At 44.4% G+C, this 16160-nt stretch overlaps 1 long non-coding RNA gene across 1 annotated transcript in view; it reads left to right on the forward strand.

The window, feature by feature from the left end:
• Window positions 1–10228, forward strand: part of LOC135919018 (uncharacterized) — a 108209-nt gene extending 97981 nt beyond the window's left edge. The window contains exon 3 of the long non-coding RNA XR_011508624.1: window positions 10188–10228. This is a non-coding gene — a long non-coding RNA (uncharacterized lncRNA). The remainder of the gene's footprint in view (window positions 1–10187) is intronic.
• Window positions 10229–16160: the final 5932 nt, after the last annotated feature.

Consider the following 16160-nt stretch of genomic DNA (forward strand, 5'->3'; position numbering starts at 1 on the left):
ACTGTTGTATAGCGGGCCAGAATTGCTGTCAACGGCAACTTCTAACATGGCAATTGTAGACGGTTCCATGCTATTTTCCTTTCCCGGGGCGTATGGTGGCACAAGATCTAGCTTTGACATTTCCTCCAACGAATAAACTGATGCTGATCTCTTTTCAGGCATGCTTGGAAACTTCGCTACCCTTCTTTCGGTTTCAAAATGCAATCTCTTCCCGACCTGAGATCCTTAGTCTACACATCTTTCTGTTCGTTTAGGGTTTTCTCTTCTAGCGTTATATTAAAGCAGATCAAAGCAGGGAAGTTCTTTTGAGAAGTCACTTGAGCGAAAAAACTGGTAATCTGCTGTGGTGCATTGTAGAAATTGTAAATTCGAGAAAGTCATTGGTGTGCGTGATGGAATTCTCTTCAGACCCATCGACTTTTTTCCCCGTTTCCCTCTCATTGAATTTGATCAGTTTCTCACTAACTCTTTTTTTAGCTCCCATTCCAAGATATCAGCAAATTCTATCTGCAACCTGACGTTTGTTTTGAAGCCTTTAGGTTTTGAGATATTGCAATTTTCCTACAGTAAAATTGTTCAGCTACACCTACTGTAAAATGAACTGCCTCTGAGACTTTTGTTCTGGGGATTGAAACGCTCCCTTTTTTACTGTAAAACGAAACAAATGTAAGGTGAGAGCAACAGAGTTGCACGAAATTGCATAGGCATTGTGAGAAATCCTTGAGATATGTCGGAGCACAACAATGAGTGCGTCTGTGTACGGCGGCGGGGAGAGTCAGGGTAAGGGGGAGCTGTACTTAACAAGAGAAGTATACACTAACTAGAATTTAGTCAACAGCATAGAGTTAGCCAAAAATAAATATTACTATGGAAAATTTTAATTTTACAGCGAAGACAGATGTTGGTCGCAGCGTTAATAAGTTCTATAAAAGCCCATTTCTTTTTCGCCTCGCATCTTATGCATTTTGGGCTAGAACAGCTCACTAAATATTCATACTCGCAGTAAGGGAGTGAGGGGAAGGGAGGGGGAAGGGTATTTGGTGCATTAGTTTTTAGACTTTTCAATAGACGCCTGAAAACGGTAAAAACTTTCATCCTCATGCCGCTAAAGGCTTACTGGGAGAGATACTAAATCTGACTGCAAGCTGTGCCTTCCTTTATTTGCACGAGACCTGGAGAGCCAAGTATGTGCAGCGCGATTCTTTTCGAATGAGTTCAGAGTGACGGTTCCATCCAGCTATTTGTAAAAATCGCGTAAAACGTTTTCGTTTTTTCAGAGCCTAACATACGGTTTAATTTCTTCCATTCCATTCGACGGCAAACCACGAACGCGCTCATTGTATGGGCCAGCGGTGGTTCGATTTTCAGCAACGAATCATCGTCAAATTTCCAAAACGTAAATCTAAAACAGAAGTCTCACACAATGTCTTTACAGTTAAACACGGGTCACCTAAAGCGCGGCTTAAAGAAGATTGCTCGAGAAAATTAGAGCTGGTAAGATATAAGTGAAGTGGCAGGAGTTTCCCAGGAACAATCGGGGTCAAAATGGGCGTTCTACTTCACCATTCAGCAACATTTATTTTGGGGGCGAAACCTGCCACTACGACTTGGCTATTGGAAGTGTAGTTGCGTCTTACCATTGTAAAGCACACGCTACCTTGTGACGAGCACTTAAATCCAAGCTTAAATCTGCCACGCAATATCCTGCTACAACATGCGCGACTTCTGCGATCCGGTTAACTTCCGTAGTTTGCTTTGTGAAATAAGTTCCTAAACTTGTTTGTGTGCACATACTCAGCAGATATTATAACAGGTGCTGAAACCTAGCTCTCTGATGACATCACTATCAACTAACGTGCACTACCTTCATATTTTGCCATCTTTCTCCGAGATTGAGGCGGTACCAGCAATGGAAGAGCAATGGTAGTTAGAAGGCTAGTTTCAGCTGCATGTTCTCAAAAGGGAGTCATCCTTCGAGGCTCTTTGCTTGTGAGTTCATTCTGATCCCTTATGCTACATAATAGGTGCCTACTACTACTACTGCCCAGACAGCCGCTATGAGTTCAATGGCTTCTTGAATGACGTTCTCGAGAGTTTATATAGGTTTGCACATTGTTGCATAGTTTTAGGCGGTGACTTTAAATATTCGTCGCCGTATTCGTTGGCCAAACGGATCAATTTACTTGGTTTTCTCCACTGTGTTCAGCTTCCCAACCTGACGCAGTGCGTGAGTAAACCAACGTGACCATGTTCTCGACTTGTTCTTTTTGAGCCACTCCTCCAAAGCTAACATTAACGTATTAGCATCGGAGGCGTGGCTCACTGAGTGGTCGGAGGCTCTTTCGCCACCTGATGACTCTACCCTACGCAAACGAAACCAAAGTACGAAAAACTACATTTTATTACGATTTCGCAGACACATCTAAGATAAAGAATGCTCTAACTTTATGAAAGACATTGAAGAAAATTTTGACAATCATGTCACTAACCACAACTGGTCGATATGATGAGATAGACTTAAGGGAGTTAAAATTTCTCTGTGCGGAAATTTTCGTTACCACTAGAATTTAATCAGCCCACCTAAACTCTGCAAGCTAAGATATCTCTAAACAGCACAAACGGCTATATAAAAGGCATTCATTAGAAACTCCCATGGTGATAGCCAAAGCTACAGGAATAGGTCTAGTATTACTGAAGTAACTATCTCCTAAACCCAACGCACATACTTTAATTGCGCTCTCCAGCATATGATGCAGACAGATCGTCAGAAAACTGTGGTGCGTAATCAATCCAATGTTTAATGATTCAGTGCCGATGTTTACAGGCAAAGACATTTTAACGTTACTGCCTGGTGAGCCCATTGAAGCATTTACCAACATTTTTTTTCCTGGGCATTCACAGGCATACTGCCATTGAACTTCGCCGTAACATTCCCACAGGCAGCTGTCCAGCGTACCTTTCCTCCTGTCCTTGTCTCGGGAAGTGGGTGAGTGAGCAAAAACTCACTCGGAGGGAGGCTAAGCTACGTAGGCTGCCAGGCTATACTTCGCTATGACGACTTCAGCTCCTGCCAGGACTGGAAGTAGCGTAGCATCAGTGATATTCTTGGTCAGAGGCAAATGAATGCAATCCACTGCTCTCGTATGTTAATGCCGAGAACGAAGGCAACAGTATTTGGAAAGTGGCGAACGGATCTGCAGCGAGAACTACATTCGAGTGCGCCCGTGGGGGTGTAGTGGATTTGGTGTTGCGCTGCTAAGCCCGAGGGCGTGCCATCAAATTACAGCCGCTGCGGTCACATTTCAACAGAGACGCTGCGCAAGAACACCCATGTACCATGCTTGGGCGCAAGCTAATTAAGCCCGGGTAGTCAAAATTAACTCAGAGTCCCCGCTACGGCGTGCCTCATAATCATATCATGGTAGCGGCACGTAAAACCAGATAATTTTGTTAAACACCTTTATAACCAGGTGCTTGCGACCACTAATCTTTGTTATACAGATAACTACGCTGTAAGAAATTGCGCACCTTACAGCCCACTACATAGAAGACAGCATGATCAACAAGAGAACGCATTTATTTACCGTGAATTTAGGAAAGACGTTTGAGATAACTCACTAATATTTTGCGTACTTTTGCATCGGGACCCTGGGCATTCGCCACGGTGAAACACGGAAGCGACGCCATACAATAAAGGTGGAGATCGTCAAATGCGGCTATCCGCGTCCTTGCCGTCAAAATTCTTCCGTTTACAGGCTCTTCATCACTGTCGCCTTCTTTCACAACCTCGTCTTTCGACACGAAAAGACGTCATCGGTTGCCAAATATTATCCACTTATTATACAACGGTTGCCAGTCGTCAGCCGCCGGACCCAGTGCTGTGTTAGAACAAGCAGCGTACCAGTTGAGCGATTACTGAAGCAGTACAGCGGTTTAATGTAGCACCCGCTGATGATGGAACACCCGTCAAGTGCGCCACTAGAGCTATCGTTAACACAACCCGCCGTGGTTGCTCAGTGGCTGTGGTGTTGGGCTGCTGAGCACGAGGTCGCGGGATCGAATCCCGGCCACGGCGGCCGCATTTCGATGGGGGCGAAATGCGAAAACACACGTGTGCTTAGATTTAGGTGCACGTTAAAGAACCCCAGGTGGTCAAAATTTCCGGAGTCCTCCACTACGGCGTGCCTCATAATCAGAAAGTGGTTTTGGCACGTAAAACCCCAAATATTATTATTATTATCGTTAACACTAGCGCAGGCCACAGCTCAGTGGCGTCTGAGGTGGGCAGAGACAGTGTAATTTGTAAACCAGCAAATCAGCCATCGGCGCACTTAGATTTCTTCGTTTTACAGGTGAATTCGTTTAAGTGGTCTTTGCTGTCGATACGCTCTCAGACCGCATGGAAAATGAGCATTCGGCCGGCACATATTCCACCATTCGCTAAACAGGTCATTACTTTGCAGAGCCGATCTACTAGGCGTTGGATGAATCTGTAGCATAAGAAATGTTGCTCCGAATAACGTTAACTGAATGAAACTGCCTCGATCTTTAACCCATCCACTCCTTCGGAGTGTTGTGACTGGGACCGTATTTTACTCATAAGAAAGCTCCGAATGCGAAACAGGTCAAGAGCTGCGATACGGCCATGGCCTTTCCGAGTGCTTGCTATATTATTTAAATCGTGAAGCCACCTGATCTGCTTTTTTTTTATTGTGATAGCGAAAATATCGACACTCCCGGTAAATGTTTGCCGTCTCCATGATGTTCGGTATGTATGTGCATATGCATATGTTTACGTATGCGGCATATGCAAAATAAATTATGTACCACTAAGCCGACATGGTTGCTAAGGCGACGCCTTATTTTCATGACCTATATTTTGACAGATCTTTTTTTTTAATTGCAGCGCGCAAAACATTTAAAACATTTCACTCAAAGTGGATGCCTTTGTGGACACCAACTAGGCCGCTAACGCATTGTGCTGGATGCCTTTTATTCTAAATAATATAAGCATAATAAAATGATGAAACATTGTTAATGTCCACTTCTGAGAGATTTCAGATCAGATCATGATCTGAAATCTCTCAGGTTACCATCTGAGGGGTTCAGTCGCGCCACTCTTTACAGGAAGCATAGTCAATCTTGTGCGTTGCTATTACAGGTCTTACATGGCATATTAGAGCTTTTCAGGTGACTACTAATCTTGGCTCACCAGCTCATAGCGCATACGCGTTAGCCGCAGCTGCGTATATTCTTACAACTCGGTCGGAGTGCTTCAAGAGCAACGGAAAATCTTGCTATCGTGGTCAGTGCTTCGCCCTCCAGGCAAAACTTGCATATTTTTTATTTCTTCATTTCAGCTTTTTCTAATTAAAATGTCAGAGGAGCTTTGAAATACGGTATCAGAACCTAGAAGTTCACTGCAAGCGCGCTATCGTTTTCTTGTGTAATTGATGGCGCTCTGTTCCGACTATTCCTTTTCTTTTGTGGCGTACATTTACTTTCATTTCTGGAAGGAATGCTTAAGACATTCAATTTTCCGCGCAAGCAGATGAAGTAGGTCACCGCGGCAAGGGAATAAATATTCTGTTCCACCTAATCATTAATGTGTTTTTATGGGAAGCATCATCATCATCAGCAGCAGCCCGGTTACGCCCACTGCAGGGAAAAGGCCTCTCCCATACTTCTCCAACAACCCCGGTCATGTACTAATTGTGGCCATGCCGTGCCTGCAAACTTCTTAATCTCATCCGCCCACCTAACTTTCTGCCGTAACCCTTAATGACCATCGGTTATCTTCCCTCCTCATTACATGTCCTGCCCATGCCCATTTCTTTTTCTTGATTTCAACTAAGATGTCATTAACTCGCGTTTGTTCCCTCACCCAATCTGCTCCTTTCTTATCCCTTAACGTTACACCTATCATTCTTCTTTCCGTAGCTCGTTGCGCCGGCCTCAATTTAAGTAGAACCCTTTTCGTAAGCCTCCAGGTTTCTGCCCCGTAGGTGAGTACTGGTAAGACACAGCTATTATATACTTTTCTCTCGAGGGATAATGGCAACCTGCTGTTCATGATCTGAGAATGCCTGCCAAACGCACCCCAGCCCATTCTTATTCTTCTGATTATTTCCGTCTCATGATCCGGATCCGCCGTCACTACCTGCCCTAAGTAGATGTATTCCCTTACGACTTCCAGTGTCTCGCTGCCTATTGTAAATTGCTGTTCTCTTCCAAGACTGTTAAGCATTACTTTAGTTTTCTGCAAATTAATCTTTAGACCCACTCTTCTGCTTTGCCTCTCCAGGTCAGTGAGCATGCATTGCAATTGGTCCCCTGAGTTACTAAGCAAGGCAATATCATCAGCGAATCGCAAGTTACTAAGGTATTCTCCATTAACTTTTATCCCCAATTCTTCCCAATCCAGGTCTCTGAATACCTCCTGTAAACACGCTGTGAATAGCATTGGAGATATCGTATCTCCCTGCCTGACGCCTTCCTTTATTGGGATTTTGTTGCTTGCTTTATGGAAGATTACGGTGGCTGTGGAGCCGCTATAGATATCTTTCAGTATTTTTACATACGGCTCGTCTACACCCTGATTCCGCAATGCCTCCATGACTGCTGAGGTTTCGACAGAATCAAACGCTTTCTCGTAATCAATGAAAGCTATATATAAGGGTTGGTTATATTCCGCACATTTTTCTATCACCTGATTGATAGTGTGAGTATGATCTATTGTTGAGTAGCCTTTACGGAATCCTGCCTGGTCCTTTGCTTGACAGAAGTCTAAGGTGTTCCTGATTCTATTTGCGATTACCTTAGTAAATAGTTTGTAGGCAACGGACAGTTAGCTGATTGGTCTATAATTTTTCAAGTCTTTGGCGTCCCCTTTCTTTGGGATTAGGATTACATTAGCGTTCTTCCAAGATTCCGGTACGCTCGAAGTCATGAGGCATTGCGTATACAGGGTGGCCAGTTTCTCTAGAACAATCTGTCCCCCATCCTTCAACAAATCTGCTGTTACCTGATCCTCCCCAGCTGCCTTCCCCGTTTGCATATCTCCCAAGGCTTTCTTTACTTCTTCCGGCGTTACCTTTGGGATTTCGAATTCCTCTAGACTATTTTCTCTTCCATTATCCTCGTGAGTGCTACTGGTGCTGTATAAATCTCTATAGAACTCCTCAGCCACTTGAACTATCTCATCCATATTAGTAATGATATTGCCGGCTTTGTCTCTTAACGCATACATCTGATTCTTGCCAATTCCTAGTTTCTTCTTCACTGTTTTAAGGCTTCCTCCATTCCTAAGAGCATGTTCAATTCTATCCATATTATATTTCCTTATGTCAGCTGTCTTACACTTGTTGATTAACTTCGAAAGTTCTGCCAGTTCTATTCTAGCTGTAGGGTTAGAGGTTTTCATACATTGGCGTTTCTTGATCAGATCTTTCGTCTCCTGCGATAGTTTGCTGGTATCCTGCCTAACGGAGTTACCACCGACTTCCATTGCACACTCCTTGATGATGCCCACAAGATTGTCGTTCATTGCTTCAACACTAAGGTCCTCTTCCTGAGTTAAAGCCGAGTACCTGTTCTGTAGCTCGATCTGGAATTCCTCTATTTTCGGTCTTACCGCTAACTCATTATTCGGCTTCTTATGTACCAGTTTCTTCCGTTCCCTCCTCAGGTCTAGGCTAATTCGAGTTCTTACCATCCTGTGGTCACTGCAGCGCACCTTGCCGAGCACGTCCACATCTTGTATGATGCCAGGGTTAGCGCAGAGTATGAGGTCTATTTCATTTCTAGTCTCGCCGTTCGGGCTCCTCCACGTCCACTTTCGGCTATCCCGCTTGCGGAAGAAGGTATTCATTATCCTCATATTATTCTGTTCCGCAAACTCTACTAATAACTCTCCCCTGCTATTCCTAGTGTCTATGCCATATTCCCGCACTGCTTTTGTCTCCAGCCTGCTTCTTGCCTACCTTGGCATTAAAGTCGCCCATTCGTATAGTGTATTTGGTTTTCACTCTACCCATTGCCGATTCCACGTCTTCATAGAAGCTTTCGACTGCCTGGTCATCATGATTGGATGTAGGGGCGTAGACCTGTACAATCTTCATTTTGTACCTCTTATTAAGTTTCACAACAAGACCTGCCACTCTCTCGTAATGCTATAGAATTCCTGTATGTTACCAGCTATATCCTTATTAATCAGAAATCCGACTCCTAGTTCTCTTCTCTCCGCTAAGCCCCGGTAGCACAGGACGTACCCGCTTTTTAGCACTGTATATGCTTCTTTTGGCCTCCTAACTTCACTGAGCCCTATTATATCCCATTTACTGCCCTCTAATTCCTCCAATAGCACTGCTAGACTCGCTTCACTAGATAACGTTCTAGCGTTAAACGTTGCCAGGTTCGTATTCCAATGGCGGCCTGTCCGTATGCGAAGTATACTAGCCGCACAACCACGCTCTTCCTTGCTGCGCCGCGCGTGGCCGCGTAGCTACCATATGACGTCATAACAGCTGCAAAAGCGGAGGCTCAACTTATGCGCTTGCCGGCGCGTTACCGTGACGTCACGCGCCGCAGCACCCTGGCGGGAGGAGCGGGAGTCAGGTGGTGGCTGTGGCCGCGCGCGACCGGGCGAGTTGGGGCCCAGCTTTTCCTCCGGCTGTAGCGACATCACGTCACGTGGTTAAATGGTGGCTGCCCGGCCGCGCCCAAGGGCTGAACTGAGTAATTGCAATATGCAACGCATAAGAACTAAAATAAAGGCTAGTATGCTTCGCATCCTAGGCTTAACCTTAGCTAAGACACAGCCATTTTTTTTCTTATTTTAGATTGTAAAAGTTCTTTGGAGCGTTTTTTTTCGATTCTTTGCACTTTGTCCAAAATCTCCCATTCCTCAGTACATTGATATCTGGAGATTTGCCAGAACAGCCATGATGGAACAAAACATTTCACCAAGGGCCGAGTTTTCCATCTTCTTTTTTTAAAATCTATGCTACAATGTTTACCCACCACGCTGGGTCTGTGACCATGACGTTCTGCCGCAGAGCACGAGGTCAACCCCTGTATCTGATGTAGACAGAATACGAAAATGCTCGTGAACTTTTTTTAGATACATGCTGTTAATACGATGCGGTGGAAATAATTTCGGAGTTGTCTACGAGACCACCCAATCATACACTTTACTGTTCTGGTAAACCTCAGAACTTTGATTTGATTTGTAGTGGCGTTTCATTCTTTTGGTGCTTCTTTTTTCCGATGGTGTAATCTCCAATTCACGGGAATTGATAGAAATCTATAGTTGAGTTGGCGTACTTCTAGAGCGTGAGCTGGTAACGGGCTCATTCCTCTAGCCGTTTTGGTTGGCGATGTTGTCCACCACCGTCGCCGCCAGTGTCCGTCGCAGCTATCGCTTGGAGTGAGAAAATTAGGACACCCAGTTCCCACCGGCATCGAACCAGGACCCGCTGCGCTGCAGTCAGCTACTTTACCACTGAGCCACGCCAGCGCTTGCTAGCTTGCATCGGAAACATGCCCTATACAGGCGTCCAAGCGCGCGAGGTAACACGTGATCTCACAAGCGCTCTGAAGTTGCGCGCTTTCGCCGTTGCTAAAATTGTTTGAGAGAGAAGCACTTTCATATGACACCTTTGTACTAATTGAAGGCCTCATAAAACTCGGTGCCTTTCACATTCTCCTCTATGTCTCATAACAGATTAGCGTGAAACAAGTGTACCAGGAATAGCGACCAGTGCAGACTAATTGCTCTCTTTTATAGCAAAGTTTACTTGCTGCCATTATAGCGGAAATACAAGTTTGAAGTGCAGATCTTTCAATCTGCAGTCTCTTCATGTAACTTCTAAAATAGGGGTTCCTAGAGCGTGTAGTTTCTCTGCCCTTTCTTCTTTATACATCTGCAATCACCAGCAAAATATTCACAGAATGCTTGCTTCCAATACTCTTCCTCTATGCCAAGATAGATGCGAGTGATGGAAGTTTAGTTATATTTTGTATGTATTTAAGGAACATTGTGCTTCTTAAAACAAAGACAGATGCTTTTCGAAGCAAGAGATTTGAGAATGACATCGCCCTAGCATTACTTGAAGAAATATTTAGTGCATTATGATCAATAAATACTGACTGCACTGTTTCCTTTCCCGCTTTCCCGTGTTTCTTAGAACAGAATCACAGAGTTCTTCTGATCTTCAACTTCTTTTCTTCCCTGGAAAAAAGAATATTTAAGGTAAGTTTTGCCCCCTTTTTCGTTTTCGACGAAGGCTCGTTCTTATAAGCATATCGCACAATCCTGCATTGTAAGTTGGATTTCATTCAGAAAAAAATGTGCCATGCAATTGTTCATCCTGTTCTAGGTCGCGAATTTCAAGAATTGCTTTATGCTCAGTTGAGCAAATCCCTCTTTATTTTAGCTATAGCTACGGGAAATATATGATAATGAATATAATGTCAGCTCTGCACCTCTTTATGCAACCTTTAGAGTAAGGCTGCGTTTCTGTAACTTCGCGTTCATTATTCAATGTACCATTTCCACGTTAGTGAAATTAAGTACGCTCATTCGTAGCTATACTCTTTTGACATCTGAAAGTACCCAAACTTTTGAACGTCATTTGTGCAAATAGACTTGAGCTATGAAGAATGCTAGAACATCCCGCATAGTCAAGTCCTTTGAGCTCAGAAATCAACCTCACAACAAAAGAACACGAATGCCTAACTGGTTGTGAAATTCCTGTAAGCTATCCTGGCAGGCACATAAATTTTTGCCTGATCCAGAGCAGCCTATGTAGGACTTCAGCTCTGAGCCATCTGAGGAAGCAAAAACTACCAGTGAAATGTTCTACAAGACTTCTAGCAAATATACAACCGCAGATCTAGTTGGCAAAACTAATTGCTTTCGAGGCGCGGGAAGATGAAAAAGCGATACAGACGCCCTTGGCTTCTGCTCATATGTAGGATCGCCACATTTCCGAAGACCTGGTATCGCTCCAACTCAAAGGCATCTCCACATAACAGGTTCATCTGCAATGCCACGTGGGAAATTGGCGCCGCAAGTTTGTTTTTAATGGGAAATTCCCCTCCTCAACCCCCCCCCCCCCCCCCTTGTTTTTCCCTGTCTAATACGGACGGATGCAGCCGACTTTGCTTTTCTAATAGCTCGTGTGCCAAGAAGTGGTCATTTACGTCAGTGTTCGGTAGCACAGGCAAGCGAATTGTTGCGCACAGTCACGATGCTTCCTGGCACAGACCAGCCGATGTCCGTCTTTCCGAAGCACCTCAAAGACTTACTTCAATGGTGGCTAAACGATTACCGCTTGTCTGCTGCTTTGACTTCGTTTCTATCCCCACCTTGTCCTTGCAGGATTCCTACAGCAATTTCCTTCTTCAACATTACGAAACGAATCCCCCGGTACTTGAAGCTGCGTGCCTCAGCTCTCGAGATGGGGGTTCTATCGAACGTGCATACGATTTCCGAATTCTTCGGGGCTACGGCAAGCATGCCTCACATTCTTTCTAAACAAGCACTTTCCATTCCTCTTTTCCTTTCTGTCAATTATTTTCGATCTTCTCAAGCACTCTGTCTTCATTTTTATTCTTTTTAGGGTGCTATGCACATTTCTCATTACTAGAAACATAGGTAGGTCGGGGTGCTGTGCAACCTTTCCGGTTAATTGGAGCCGTACATAAGTAGCCTTGCACTACCCGCTGCCTTTAGAAATGAAATATACTCGAAACAAGCAAAGCTTGCACATTTTATATCATATAGGATCAGTCATGGCAAGCCCGAGTAATAAGGTTACTCAGAAAATAATGTTCCTCTATCCCCATAAGTTCGAGTATGCGAAGGTCATGGCCTAATCAAAGGGTCAAGCTAAGGCAACGATTATGCCTTAGGTATAATCTTAGGCGGAGCCTTCATACTTCGCATTGAAGGCCCCGCAGGTTTCAAAAGAGGCAAGTTTCTCGAAACATTCAAGACTGTTTTTTTGTCGTACTGCCAACTGATTCTGTCATAAATGTTTAGCAGTTTCGACTGACAAGATAATTTTTTTCGAATTGAATCGATGACGAATATTTGACCAAAACGGTGTTTTGAATGTTGAATCTAGTACTGAATATTTGATTTTCCAAAAAAAAGAAACGAGATGTGAATCTTTAGTGGAGTCAGCTCGCTAACAAAGGACTTGCCTGCCAAAAGAAAGAACCTTATCTGATGCGCCATGACAGTGACAGTAATGTAACGTATTAGGACAGGGAATTACTCTAACAGAGTTGTACGCTTGCTTGCCTTATGAACTATATACAATGGGCCCTTATTTGTTATCAGCTATTGCCTCGCCGATTGTTAGCCAAGGGCAAGTTATTTCTGCCTTGAAATACATTTTGAGAAATTAAAGAAAAGAAACAAAAGAATGGCGTGTAATCAGATGAACTTATTGAAAGGGTAAACTCGTCAATGTATTTGCAGCGCAGCATATCATCTCAACGGAAACCAAAGATGGTCGAATAACTTGAGGCAAAGCGCAAAAGGCATGATGACAACCGGAGGGAACGGAAACACAGCGCGTTGTCTTCGTTCCCTTGTGTTATCATCGTCCTTTTTTGCGCTTTGCCTCAAGTTATGCGGTACCAATTAGCTCAGCCATCTGTTCACTTCATGGTCGAATAGGAAACGCTATCTGATTCGTGTTCGGAATTTCGAATATTCACACACCGCTAATAATCTTTATCTATACCTAGCCAGCTGGCGTCCAGGCATAAGCTGAAGTTCTACTGGAAAACGTGTGTGAACGCGATATAGCTTGAGTTTGAAGGCGAGCGAAATAAGGGCCGAACTTGCCAAAGTTCGACAAAAGCAGGCGATGCCTACTTTGGGAACTTATCTAAACTGAGCCATTCGACTAAGCGCATTCAAAATATTTGCCGTGGCTTTCAAGCACTGGAGAAATTGCTACTGTTGCTTTGTGCGACATTGGCAGAGTCACGTGTTTTCTTTCTTGCTTTTTTTGCTGTTTTTATTTTTTCTACCACCGTGAAAACGCTGTTGACCATTGGAAACCCTTAGATGGGCGTGTTCTTTCTATTGGTGGCTTGTCTTTGCTTATTCCTTATTTCTACCTCCCGTTTGTTTTTTCTTGCTTTTCTTACTTCTTTACTGGCTCTTCCTTTCGTGATTTGTATTTCTTTCCTTATGTCCATATTTACAATTTGCTTTCTCTATTTTTTTTTCTTGGCCGTCACCGCATATAGAAGCGCGAGCTCGGAATGGGTCCAACGTTGCATGCTCCTACCTATAGGCTGCCGATCTTGCGTTCCAGCTACTCCTTCTTTCTCTCTTCATTTCACCAACGTCATTTCCTCCACAAAATACCGCTGTGGCGGTTGGAATTTACTTTAGGCTCTGTAGTTGTGTGCAGAACCTTTAAGTTACGCGGCCAGCATTCATACCTGAGCAGTACTGTTGGCATGTTCTTATATTCTAGGCAGCCATCCGTACTACAATAACCAATCCAAACGTGAATTAAGAAAACCTTACATACTACGTTTGAAATGACCGGTTTAGCAGCACGTGATTGAACCAATAATATATATGGACAAAACTCATAATGTGTCCTGAAATGTATTGATGTTAACACTTTTATTACTTTTCCGTAATAGATTCCTTTTTCGACATTCCTAAATATTTGACTCGAAGTATAGTACAGTTCAGTGCATATTTCTAGCATTTACTTGTCGAAAACGTGGCAAAGAGGAGACTATCTAGGAAATGGTTAGGTTCTAAGACACAATTAACTAAATCAAGAGAAAGAGAAGGGATGGAGAAAGGCAGGGAGGCTAGCAATGCTTTCCTCAATTGGCTGCATTTCACTGGGGGAGAAAGAAATGGGAATAAAAAGTTGGAAGAAAGAAATACCAAAAGGCCACAGCAACCACGAACACAAGAAATTAAGTACTGGCGTTCACTTCGCCAAAAACTGTCGCATAGGCTGATGCATCTAAGAAAACGCGCCAGTATATTTGTTTTGTGACTTTGTACAGTTCAGGCCACGTATAAGGTGGTTTCGCGATAAGAGCAGCGAGAGAGCGGCCCCAAGAAACTTCCGGTCACGGGCCTCATCAGTCTGCTGCGCCGGAACACAAATCGTGCTTTTAAATTCTCCCACTGTGCGGAAAGACTATATTTAAGAGATAGAATGCATGCGTATTAGGCCTTAGCAACAATACAAAATATTTCTCGTAATACTTACGGAAATCTTGACTCGTAAAATTGTCGTTATGTACCGACGAAAATTGTTGAAAATCTTCGAGCTTACAGAGTTCCTGGAGGACTTCCGGCTTAGCCGTCCGCAAGAGCACGTAACCATATTCTATAAATTTATAGGACCCTCCATCTGGCGCCAGTTTTGTTGGGGAGTTGGAGTGTATGACAAGTGAATTGTACTGGTAAGAGCAACAAATGCAAAAAAAAGACCTTTAGTTCTACGCATGGGGCACGTTCGTTATATTTGAAAATATCAAGAATATGTGCCTACAGTATACTATGCTACAAAACACTTATTTGCTCTTGGCTAACAGGACTGTCAAAAAATGGCTGACCGGAAGTTCTTTGGGATCGTGAACGCGCCCTACAACATCACGGATGCAAAAGGGCTCCCTAGATTTCGCGGGCTACGTCATCGTGCGAAACCGGAAGCCGTCCAGGGCCTTCGCGCTCCACGGAGCGCAAGGGCATCAAGCGCACCAAGTGCCGCCGCACCTGCAAAATAAACCTGCGAAGCTGGTTTATCTTGGGGGCGCCAGGACTGCGTTCTGGGGAAACGAACTTCGCTCGCGCAAGCATATAGTCACAGTCGTGTTGGCGAAGACCGAGTTGTGTGTGCGGAGCTCACGTAAGCGGCGGTCGAATTTCTCGCAATGAGCCACACGAATTGCCGACACCAGCCCTTTGAGAAGAGTAATATTTCCCGAGGGATCAGTTATAGCCCGCAAAGAAACTTCACGTCTCCTTATCGAATTTTTCAGAGAGACTGGTTTGATGGACATATGGTGAAACCATTCAGCGGTGTTGTGCGAGACGCTCGGGCGGAGCAATTGCCGGCCTTGATCGCCAGGCTAAACCCGCCTGTTGCTACAATTCACCACCACCACCACCACCACCGCCACCACCAAGAGTAAGTTTCGGTTCTTTCGTTCACTGTTGAGGGTGACGAGAGGAGTAAAACTGTTTTACCTCACGCACGTATTTGCTGGAATCGATGCAGCATATTGGAGTGAAGGTGATTAACAAACCGCGATTTAGGTATGGTGAACGCACTCAAAGCTGGTGTTCCTGCAGTGACGACATCTATTGAAAACGAAGTTATATCCACGGCGAAGCAGGCTTCCTACTTCCGAACAATATACACTTCAAAATAAAAATAATTTACACCATTATAAGGGAAAAAGGGTGTAAATGTGTCTATAAGTCACACCCTTAGGGTCATTTCATAAGAAGCCAACAAACACTGACACCACGGATCACATAGGGGAAATTACTTGTGCTCAATAAATGATATATAGAAACGATGAATTAATGGAAATGAATGTGGATGAAAAAAAAAAAACTACTTGCTGCAGGTGCAGAACGATCCCACAACCTTCGCGGGCCCCTCGGTTAACGCCCTTCTCCTTTATTACACCCTCAGGGTGTGATTTATATGACCGTCACGCTAAGAGTGTGAAATATTAATACATTTACAGCCTTTTTCACTTTTAGGGGTGTAAACTATCTTTCAGTGTAGCAGAGCCGTCTGCGCAGGTTTCATTGGATGTGCGGCCACGATGACTAGACTGGCACTTGGCTGGCACGCGCGCTCACGTGACCACCCTGGAGTGGACACCCACGTGTCCAGGGTTGGACAGTTTCCGAAGACGCGAGGGACTCGCAATGCGTTTGGCCACAAAAAGACGAGGCAGGCAATTGGGGGACGCATTCCCGTGCTCCTTCCAATCGACTCTGTCGTGGAGCCATGGCACCGTACTGCCTCCCACTGATGAAAAAGGCGTTCGGCTCAAAAACACTAGCTTTTCTTCTGAGCAGAGGTACGCATGCGCTGAATAGCATTTGCGCATGTTAGCGCCAGCACCATTACTCTTTT

The sequence above is a fragment of the Dermacentor albipictus genome, chromosome 9 (genome assembly GCF_038994185.2).
Source record: "Dermacentor albipictus isolate Rhodes 1998 colony chromosome 9, USDA_Dalb.pri_finalv2, whole genome shotgun sequence".
Classification (NCBI taxonomy): Eukaryota; Metazoa; Arthropoda; class Arachnida; order Ixodida; family Ixodidae; genus Dermacentor; species Dermacentor albipictus.